This window comes from Mus caroli, chromosome 8 (genome assembly GCF_900094665.2).
Source record: "Mus caroli chromosome 8, CAROLI_EIJ_v1.1, whole genome shotgun sequence".
NCBI lineage: Eukaryota > Metazoa > Chordata > Mammalia > Rodentia > Muridae > Mus > Mus caroli.
This window is the reverse complement of record NC_034577.1, coordinates 29620982-29631400: the sequence shown is the minus strand read 5'-3', so window position 1 is coordinate 29631400 and position 10419 is coordinate 29620982. Positions and strand designations below refer to the sequence as shown.

The following is a 10419-nucleotide window of genomic DNA, read 5'->3' as shown; positions in this document are numbered from 1 at the left end:
AGTCTGACCCTGAAGATTCTGCCTACTCATTCTTGTCAATGGTGAATTGTTCCTTAGAAATATGTACATTTAACTTTTTCTCTAGTTGAGATTATGTATGTGTGTGCATGTGTGTGCATGTGTACATGTCCTTTTTGTACAAGTGTATGTGTGCAAGCATGTATGTACATGTGTATGTATGCATGTGTGTATGAGTATGTATGCTGGTGTGCATATGTGCATATATCTGTGCATCTGTATATGTGTGCATGAACACATGCCTTCATACACACATGTGTGCAGTTGCACGGTGTGTGAGAAATGTGGTGTGGATTATCAAGAGTATCCTTCCAATGTTGCCATTATTTCTACCAAGGACTCCATGAGTATATTAGCAGAAAGTCCAGTTTTTAAAATACTAATTGCCAAATTAAGGATTCCTAGACCACAGAGGAGAAACTTGAGTCACACTCTGTGCAGGGCTGCATGGGAGGTTTTATTTCCTCATCATGAGCTTAGCCCAAACTGGGAACTCTTTCTCGGCTCCGCTTGGCCTGGTTGGGCAGACTCTTAATGAATGGTAAAGATAGTTTATCAGGGCCACAGACTAATTTGGGGACCCTGTTTCCAGCTTTCATCTCAGTCAGACTCAAAGCCTTGCTCAGATCCTACATGAAGCCCAGAAATGGCCCCCAGCATGAGTTGCTGAGCCTTGGGACTGTTGGAAATACTAGACCTCAGCCCCCTTGCCTCTCCAACCTGCAGAACCCACAGGAGTATTAGTATATAATGCTAACTCTTCCAGCCCTCCCTCAGGCCCCCAGGAATCACCATGTCAATTCGTGGTTTCTCTAGATATTTTTGTCTTGCTTGGCCGGTTTGTTTTCTCTGCATATTTTAGAGGGACCTAAGAGTATCGTTCTCATTTTTCTCCCTAGCTAATCTATGCATTTAAAAACATTTTTGTGTTTGTTGAAACGCTCTTTGTTGGGCGCATCGCCAGGCTTGGAAGACCAATTCTACTTACTCTTCAAAACTGAGCTTTAAACATTCAGCAGTGTGCTCTGTCAGCCCCAGCTCAGTATATGTGAACACTCATTAACTACTTACAGCTCTCTGGTTAAAGGGTGGAGTAGAAATATCCGTTTGAAAGGTGCGTGGTTAAGCACAGTCATTTCTGCTCAGCTCATACTCTTCCATAATACTCCTGTGATTTTTTTTTTTTTTTACCTCTCTGCTAATACTACGTGCTTTTCGTGAAGTGCTGGGGCTCGATCAAGGCTGGGCCTCCTCTCTTGCACCCTGTCACAAGATATGCTCAGAATTGCAGACACAGAACAACAGTTTATCAGGGCTGCCTCTTGTGGAGTTCCTGTTGGTTATCTTCATCCACGTCATGCAGCTACACGTGAGGGCTGGGGATGAATGCGGTTCGCTCCAGATTCCTTCAGCAGGCACAAACACGTAAACCCTCGGTGCAGTTTGCAGTATCCTGATCTCAAGGGGGCACCTGAAAGGGAAAAAGCAGCCCATGATTCTAGGGAGCTTCTAATCTTGTAGTTGTGAGGCACCATATCAATGTGAATAAGAAGGAAAATTGCAAGATCCTGAAAAGTTAATGTTGAACGATTGCATGAGAATCCCAAGAGCTCCCCACCCTCCACGGGGGGTGGGGGGGGGCTGAAAAAGTTGTCTTCAGAGCGGGGTGGTGCTGTCCCTTCTGAGAAGACCAGTCTCTGTTCCCCCTCCCCACCCTCCCTACCTGCTTCTGCTCGGAAGAAAAATATCGTCTTCATTCCAGGGAGAAGCAAACCTCTTCTGCCCTCGCCTGCCAAAGAAATCAATCACACAGCCCCAGAGAGCGCAGCATCTTATACCATTGTGCACTGCTGGGCATAGAAAGCACAGCTTCCCTGCATGGAGTAAGCAGGGTCTGTGTTTTCCTCCTACCTCCTGTAGGGTACATCTGGCCCACAGCTCCCCCATACTGTTTGTAAAACTTGCATTAGGCACGTACACTATGTTTTGAATGGTGAAGGGCATGGCCAACAATAATGCTGGGACTGGCTCCGTTCTGCTCATCTAGAGGGCAGGGTTAGTATATGAAGCCCCCCTTCACCCAGTATGCTCTGCTCTTTGCTTCTTAGGAAGCCAAGATCATTGCCTTTTAACCTTTGCTCTCAACACACACATTCCTGGAATCTCTTCCAAGTTCTTTCTAAATTTTACCACCTCTTTTTTTGTTGCTATTATTATTATTATTATTATTAGATTTACTACTATTATTTTATATGTATGATGTTTTTCCTGCATGTATTTATGTGCACCATGTCCATGCCCCGTATCCAATGAGGTCAGAACTGGGTGTCAGATTCCCCAGAACTGCAGTTGCAGTTGGCCCTGAGATGCTATGTGGGCACAAGGATGAACACAGGACAAGCTTTCATGGCTCTCAAGAAAGTTGGTTGAAACTAAGTTCATAGCCCTAGTCTGTCTGTCTGTCTGTCTGTCTGGACAGCTGTCTGTCTAGGTCATTCTAGGTTGTAGAAATCATACCAAAGACCTGCATCCTGGTGGCACACAGAAGTGGGCAGATCTTGAGGCCAGCCTTGTCTACAGAATGAGTTTCAGAACAGCCAAGGCTACACAGAGAAACCCTGTCTCCAACCTCCCCTACCTACCTGGGGGGGGGAGTAATAGCAAGACAACTTCATCCCTCTGTATCTTTGGAAACTCTGTGACTGGGTGCACACACACACACACACTCGTGTGTGCTCATTATGTTTTCCAGATAAGACAGTATTTCTCTGGTGGCGAAAAGACCCTTCTCCTCCTTAGTAACACTTTCAGTCTTGAAGAGCTTTGTACATTGAGAGAATCCATATAGATAAAGAAGATATGGTCTTGGCTGGGCACGTTGGCACAGGATTGTGATGCCAAGCACTTGGCACACAGCCAGGAGGATTTTGGAAGTTCTTCATGCATATATCATTTTTAGATCCCTGACTCCACTTCTCACCTTGGATCCACCATGTTTCATTGAGTGTTATGGAACAGTGTATCATTCTTTAAGTGTCCTTCATCCTGGCCCGATTACTTCCTTTTTTGCACCGCCGCCCGCTAGCCCCCCCCCCCCCCGCCCTCCCATAATGCACTGATTCTCCTAAAGGGAGAGAATTCAAGAGCACTGTTGCCATTCGTCTTGGTAACCAGTGCTCTACAGTTGCTAGCTGACAGGAGGTAGTGCCCTCCTCTGTCTGCCACCAGGGTCATTCACATAGCCACTTACTTCTGTACTCTATTACTAAAGTACTCAGCTTTATCCACTGTGTCTGGCTTCATTCCAATAGCATTCCAACAGCATGGCCGATTGGATGGGGAGCCTTCTCTCTGAGTCATTCTTCCACCTTCAGGTTTCCATTAGGTAAATTAAAGAACTAAGATTCTGCCTAATGTCTTCCCTGATGCCAGAATTGTGCTGCTCTGGGATGATCCAAGATCTGTCTCTTGTTTCCCACTCATTTCACACACACACACACACACACACACACACACACACACACACACATTAAATATTTGCGCTGTAAAAGTCATCTTACTTGAGCAAAAGAGAAAGTGGAACAGAGGCGACATGGTGCTGATGTCCTACGGCAACCTTGTGGAGAATGGCAGCTTGGGTCTCATCCAGAAGATGTCTTCAGCCTCCCCATCTTCCCAGAAGCGGCTTCAGTATGAGGTTATGAGCATAAACTACACTCCCTGATGCACAGTGTATCTCTGGGAAAATGAATTTAACCTTTCAGTGATCCAAGTATGAATGATGATAGATGCCTATGGGTTGCCCCCCGTAATTCTGTGACAATGAGAACTGTTGAACTATTTAAGGGAGTTTGGAAAAATAAAATGACCTTACAAAGGCGAGACTTCCAGCAACTGCTAAAACTGTAAAGGTATTGGAAACGAAACTCTCTGGCCCCTCGTAAATTTATATCCTCAATTTCCTGGGAGATTGCACTCCTCAGTTTGTTCTGGAGAGTTCTAAATCAGACTTTGGCATCTGACAGCCCATATGTCAGCGGTGGTGGGTGGGGCCAAGCAAAGACCGGCCAGGTGGCACCACTTGGCTTATATCTCCTATTTCCTCCTTCTGCCTCACTCTCCGTTGCTTGGAAGAATAGATCCACAATTGCTTACACAAACCTTAATGGAGTCACTGAACAAGAAGAGAAGGCCTTTAGCAGGGCCAAATTTCCTTAGCTTCACTAACATCTTATCTAAAGGGGGAAGAATGACCATGCCCTGAAATGAGGGTTCAAGTTTTCCCAGAACCACTAAAGCAACCACCAACAGATGAAAACATGTTGTAGTCTTGGAGTTTTCCTGAGGGGGTGACAGTCAAGAGGTTGTCATTTAACTTCATGATCTGACTGAGTCTTAGTTTTCTCACCTATAAAATGGGGCTGTAGATATCACTAGAGGTCCACAAAGATTTCCCCTTTCAATGGTCTGAGAGCATCTGTCTTCTTATCAATGTTTCAAACTACGATTCAGTGTTGCCTGGTTATTTATTTCATTACTAATACTTTTTAAAACATAACCACCTCTGACCCTTCTCCCCACTTCCCCTTTACAAGATACCAGGCTTAGGAAAGTCCCATGACCTTGTCCTATGCCAATCTAACAAAACTCAGGATTTTACATTTCATGGATGTAATTGGATATTGTCAGTACCATGAGCTTAGCATTGGCTGCATATAGCACTGGGGGAGGGAGATTTTTATTCTCAGGTAATACTTGCTCCTTTATGCTAAAGACTGACTTGTGTGTTCTTATATTAATTTCTCAGCCAAATTCTATTCTTCTATTTTTCAGTTCTCTCTTGCCTTCATTTGGAAAAAAGAAATCTCATCACAGGTCAGCCAGCAGAGATTTCTAAGCAGTCACTGTAAATCCCACATCGTGGCTAACCTAGAAGAAAAAAGTATTGGACACCAAGGACCTCAATTTGAAATCAGAGAAAAGCAAGACTAACAAATGCCAGCAGGCAAGCACTTGCTGAAGTGTATTTGTAGGAGCTATCAAAAAGCCTGATGGAAAAAGTGGGAGTCCACACCAGTTTTCTAGGAACTCATTCGGCTTATACCTGCTACATTGGTGTAACTATTATTATTATGAATCCCCTCACCTTCACAACTGTACTGTTTGGGTGATAAATTATGAAGTCACCTTAATGATGGCTCATCTATAGAAATGAACTCAACAAAAACTATAACCATAGCAACTAAGGATCATGTTGATGGCTGCTTTGTTAGCGTAGATGGCATCACATACACCCCAGTGTACTTTAGCCTGAATGAGGCAATTCCTTCTGTTGCTGGTGAGATTTGTATAGGCTCCGCTTGTCTTGTTGGTTAATCTGATGCAAAGACTCATCTCTGTGTTCAAATTCTGAGCTCTGGCATAGGCTTAGACTATTGCTGAGACACGTCAGGTCTTTTGTCTATGGGAAACAGGTCAAGATCAGCCCTAAGGAATGGGCAAAAAGCGAACTGTGTAGTCCACATGAAGGAAGTGGGCTGGAGGTCTCACCTGCTCAGCTTGACAGCCTGGTCTGAGCAACCCACTCCATGCTGGATGCTCAGCGTTCAGTCAGTGAGACAGAAGGAATTATATGAGGAACAACTTTATAGTGAAGCACTAAGAATAGCATGGGCTGTGAGCAATTTGGAAGTGTACACTGTACATCAGTGGGAGGCAGGGGATGTGGCTGTGGATGTTGGCAGAGGCTAAATGATGAAGGACCTACATCAGCAAGCATCATGGGTTTCCTCTGGAGCCGAAATGACATCTCAAATGTCATCCCATCCTGGGGCCTCTCCTTGTACTGACAGTTACATTTGCAGCAAGATGACCTGGTTTTTCAGGTCGTCTCTTGCTGATCTCTCAGAACCTCTGTGCCCCCCCCCCAGGACTCTGTCCATATCTTGATCAGACCATTAGATGACACAGTTCCTAGGAATCCAGGACAAAGAGTGCCAGCAGAAACTGCCAACCTTAGGCACGTGTCCTCATGTTTGTGGTCACCTCTAGACACTACAGAAGAACCGATGCAGTAAGAACAATCGATTGATGGGGGTCAAGTTGGGGTTTCCAAAGCAATTGCTGACGATGCTGAGCTGACATAGAAGATGTTGTCTGTTCTGGCGGACCTGGATGGTATAAAAGGCCATTTAACCCAGTGTGCAGTTGCAGCCTTGAGCTGTGTGAATCTTGAACTCCCTGCCGTTCTGATACACAGCACGTAAAAAGCATGTGATTCTGTTTACCCTGGTAGTGTGCACCCTTGGCCACGGCAGCAGATCAGTTTGGAATAAGCAAAATGAATCACCCTGAAAGGCAAACTGCAAAAACTCTCCACAATCACACAAGGAGGGCATGCCAACAGAGATTCTTTTCAAAGAAGAGAATTATGGGAAAGAAATAGAGGAGTAAGAACTTTTAAAAAATCAAGTGCAGATGTTTGTTTTCTCATTTGCTCGACATGAGGGCTAAACATGATATCTGTAAGAAACGTCTCTCTTTAGGCCCAAGGGAGATTTCCCTTAAAACAGTGCAGAAAGTTTTCCCTTCACTAATTCCCTTAAACATATTTCTTGAATAGTGGCTTTTTTTTTTCTTTCTTCCAACAGTCAGCAGGGTTGATTTGCTGACAAATCAGTGGTGATCTGAGGGAGCGTGGCAAGCCTTCTTTTCCCCTGAGGACAGCAGAGGAGCCAAGTGACAGACGCTATCTAGTCTAAAATAGGACCATGAGGTTACTGGACTGAGCTTGGTCCACCCCAGATCATGTGGCTACCAAGTCCACCTTGTCCATCCAAAATGCCTTAGTGAGTGTATGGTGATGACCCTCCCTGGGGAGAAGGCTCCTGCTTAGAAGCCTTTATTATGACAGGTTCATTTATCTTTCCTTGTCAGTTGTTACATCAGCACTCCTCTGCCCGATGAGTTGACAAACTTGGGCCAGAATGTGAATCAAGAATCTACTCCCTTTGTACAAAAATTCAGGCTCTGTGAAATCTATCAGCCAAGCCACGATGGCTTTGGATTTTCCAGACAGGGTCTCTCTGTGTAGCCCCAGCTGTCCTCGAACTTGCTCTGTAGACCAAGCTGACTTTGAGTTCAGAGATCCACCTGCCTCTGCCTTCAGAGTGCTGGGACGAAAGGTGTGCACCCCCACTGCTGGAAGACAGTGTTTTTGCCACGGAGCCTGACATGCATTATGATGTGAACTCCTAGAACTGGTAACCCTTTAGTAACCATTGTGATCTGTTACCTACCTGCAGGCGGCTCTCTGAGAAGCACTGGCATATTCATGACTGTTGCTTGTGCCGTCTTCACAGGCCAGAAACGTCTTCAGTTATCAGTCAGTCAACACTCAGAGAGGACAGTTTGCTTTGGAGCAGTTCAAATCTATAAAAAGATGCAACGGTACAAAGAACGCCCATGAGCTTTCCTCCTCCTAGGTTCCCCCTTCAGATTCTGCCTATGGGGTACTTGCTACCAAGGGGGCAATTCATGATCACATGACCTGGATTTCCCATCTGTGCCTTTCTCGGAGCACTGTGCCCTCAACCTCATGAGGACCTCATTACACACAGGCACAGGATTTTCTCTATGCTGCGTCATAGCAATCTGAGTCATATATTTTTTGGCAAAAAACAAAAAACCAAAAACATGTCACAGAGGTGGTGCTGTGATTCTTTACGGCTCCCTCACCAAGTGGCCCTTGCTGTGAATTCATCCCAATGCTTGTGGTTGTGAGTGCGATAGCTTGATTGAGGTAGTGATTGCCCCCTGTTCTTTTTATTAAGGTTACTTTTTAAAAATGTGATTAATATTATATAAATATTCCATTACCCAGTCCATAGCCACCTATTTGTGTGTATGTGTGTGTGTGTACATGTGCATGTATGTCTATGTGTATGCGTGTGTGTGTGTATGTACGTGTGTACGTGTGTGTGTTTGGGTGTGTGTGTGTGTGTATGTACGTGTGTATATGTGAATGTGTATGTGTATCTGGGTATGTGTATGTGTGTGTATGTGTGTTTGTGTGTGTGTATGTGCATGTGTGTGTATATGTATGTGTGTATATATGTGTATGTGTGTGTATATATGTGCATGTATGTGTGTGTATTCAAGTGTGTATATGTGCATGTGTGTATATGTGCGTGTGTGTGTGTATGTGTGTGTGTGCGTGCGTGTGCATACGGCTGGAGTTGCATGCTGACAGTCCTTCTCAGTTACTCTCCCCTTTATTTCTTGAGACAGGGTCTCTCACTGAAGCTGAAGTGTCCAGGTTCAGCTAGACTGGCTGGTCAGGGAGCCTGTGGGTCCTCTTGTCTATGCCTTCCCAGCTCTGGGATGAGAGATGTCTGCTTCCCTACTTGGGTTTTTACATGGGTGATGGAGACCAAACGAAGGTCTTCACATTTGTGTGGCAAGTGCCTTATTGACAGAGTTGTATCCCACAGTTCCCACTTGCTTGTTTTAACACCAACTGATGCTTCTTGCTAGAGGTTTTTTTTTTCCATTTATTAATTATATACTATTCTTACAATTTGTCACATATATTTAAAATTAGAACATTTTTAGTCTTTGGAATTGAATGCATATGGAAAATAACTTACAAAATATAATTAATAGCCAGTAGCCAAAACCCAGTACGTGAAAGTATATCACCTTTTGTTGATATCTATTCTTTCTTTCTTTTTTTGTTAGATATTTTCTTTATTTACATTTCAAGTGTTATCCCCTTTCCTAGTTTCTCCTCTGAAAATCCCCTATCCCCTATCCCCTTCCCCCTCCCCCTGCTCCCCAACCCACCCACTCCCATTCCCAGTCCAGGCATTCCCCTATACTGGGGCATAGAGCCTTCACAGGACCAAGGGCCTCTCCTCCCATTGATGACCGATTAGGCCATCCTCTGCTACATATACGGCTAGAACCACAAGTTCCACCATGTGTTTTCTCTGATTGGTGGTTTAGTTCCAAGGAGCTCTGAGGGTACTGATTAGTTCATATTGATGTTCCTCCTGTGGGGCTTCAGTCCCTTCAGCTCCTTGGGTACTTTCTCTAGCTCCCTTGCTGGGGTTTTTACCAAGATATATACCACATGGTAATTTTCTAATTGTATCACTCCCTGTATACTTAACAACTGGCATTCCCGTGAAAGGATAAACTGTCTCATCTCCATTTTAAAACTCACTTATAAGCCATTCATTATTCAATGGGTTATAATCCTTTATTGCCATTAATTACTTTGATACTTAAGTTGACCTACATTATGACAGAGTCCCAAGCATATGACTACTATGTTCTTCTCTCTATTCTCTCTCTCTCTCTCTCTCTCTCTCTCTCTCTCTCTCTCTCTCTCTCTCTGTGTGTGTGTGTGTGTGTGTGTGTGTGTGCACATGCAAGGTGGCTTTAGGAATCGAACCCAGAACCTTTACACATATTTAACAGGAACCCTACCACTGAGCTACATGTTTAACCCTTTCAGCAACTGCTCCACCAATTGGTTTAAAATACTTGACCCCCTTCCTTCCCTAATTCTGGGTCAGCCACTTGTCCTAGGGTCTTGTTTTCATCTCATGGAGATAGATATTTAGAAGCCATGAAGTAGGTATGAAGTATTCCCCTTGCTCCTAGAGTTTTGCTGTTCCTAGCCCTCTTGGTGGACAGAGCCAAGAGCTATGTGTGCTTTTATGCACACACACACACACACACACACACACACACACACACACACACACAAAGTATGTGCACATGCCTCTCTATCCATGCTTCTGTCTCTGAGTCCTGTCATCCTTCCTGCCTTTATTTGCTCCCTGCCCTGTGAATACCCATTCTCTCAACTGCATAGTGCTGCCTCTTGCCCTGAGCCCATGATGCCCATACAGGACCCACTGCTGTGCCTGGTTTTGCTCCTTCTTCACCCTAGACACTCTCACATAGGTGCTTTGCCAGCCCAGTGCCTGTGGGGCTGAATTAGGATAGAAAGGGAGGAAGCCAAAACGTTCTTTCTCAGTTAGAAGGAAAAACAGGCAGTGGCTAAATCAAGACTGCTTATAAGGCTCCACTTTAGCACGGAACCTGGAAGGCAGACGGCCCAGCTACCAGGATGACACTACGGTTGAAATAAAATAGGCCTTAAGTCCTCTAAGTCTGCTTTAGAGCTGTGATCATGGCCAGGAGGGTGGGAGGAGGTGGTATTTATGTATTCTACAGTGTATTTTGGCCCCAGCTCTAATAGGAATGGGGCTGTCAACGCTGGTTTTAACACTGCTAAGTCAGCAGAATGCTTGTCAACTGGTCTAGACACGCACGGTGCCTAACGAAAATGAGAACAAGAAACAATTGATTTCTCAGCTGTAGGAAGAG

General features: G+C 44.7%; 1 long non-coding RNA gene across 1 annotated transcript; it reads right to left on the bottom strand.

Moving 5' to 3' along the window:
• Positions 1-1285: 1285 nt before the first annotated feature.
• On the bottom strand, positions 1286-7428 carry LOC115031758. Its single transcript, XR_003837421.1, has 3 exons — positions 7317-7428; positions 3579-3756; positions 1286-1489 (listed from the first exon to the last, which is right to left on the bottom strand). It is a non-coding gene; the product is annotated as an uncharacterized LOC115031758 (long non-coding RNA).
• Between the last annotated feature and the right edge of the window lie 2991 nt (positions 7429-10419).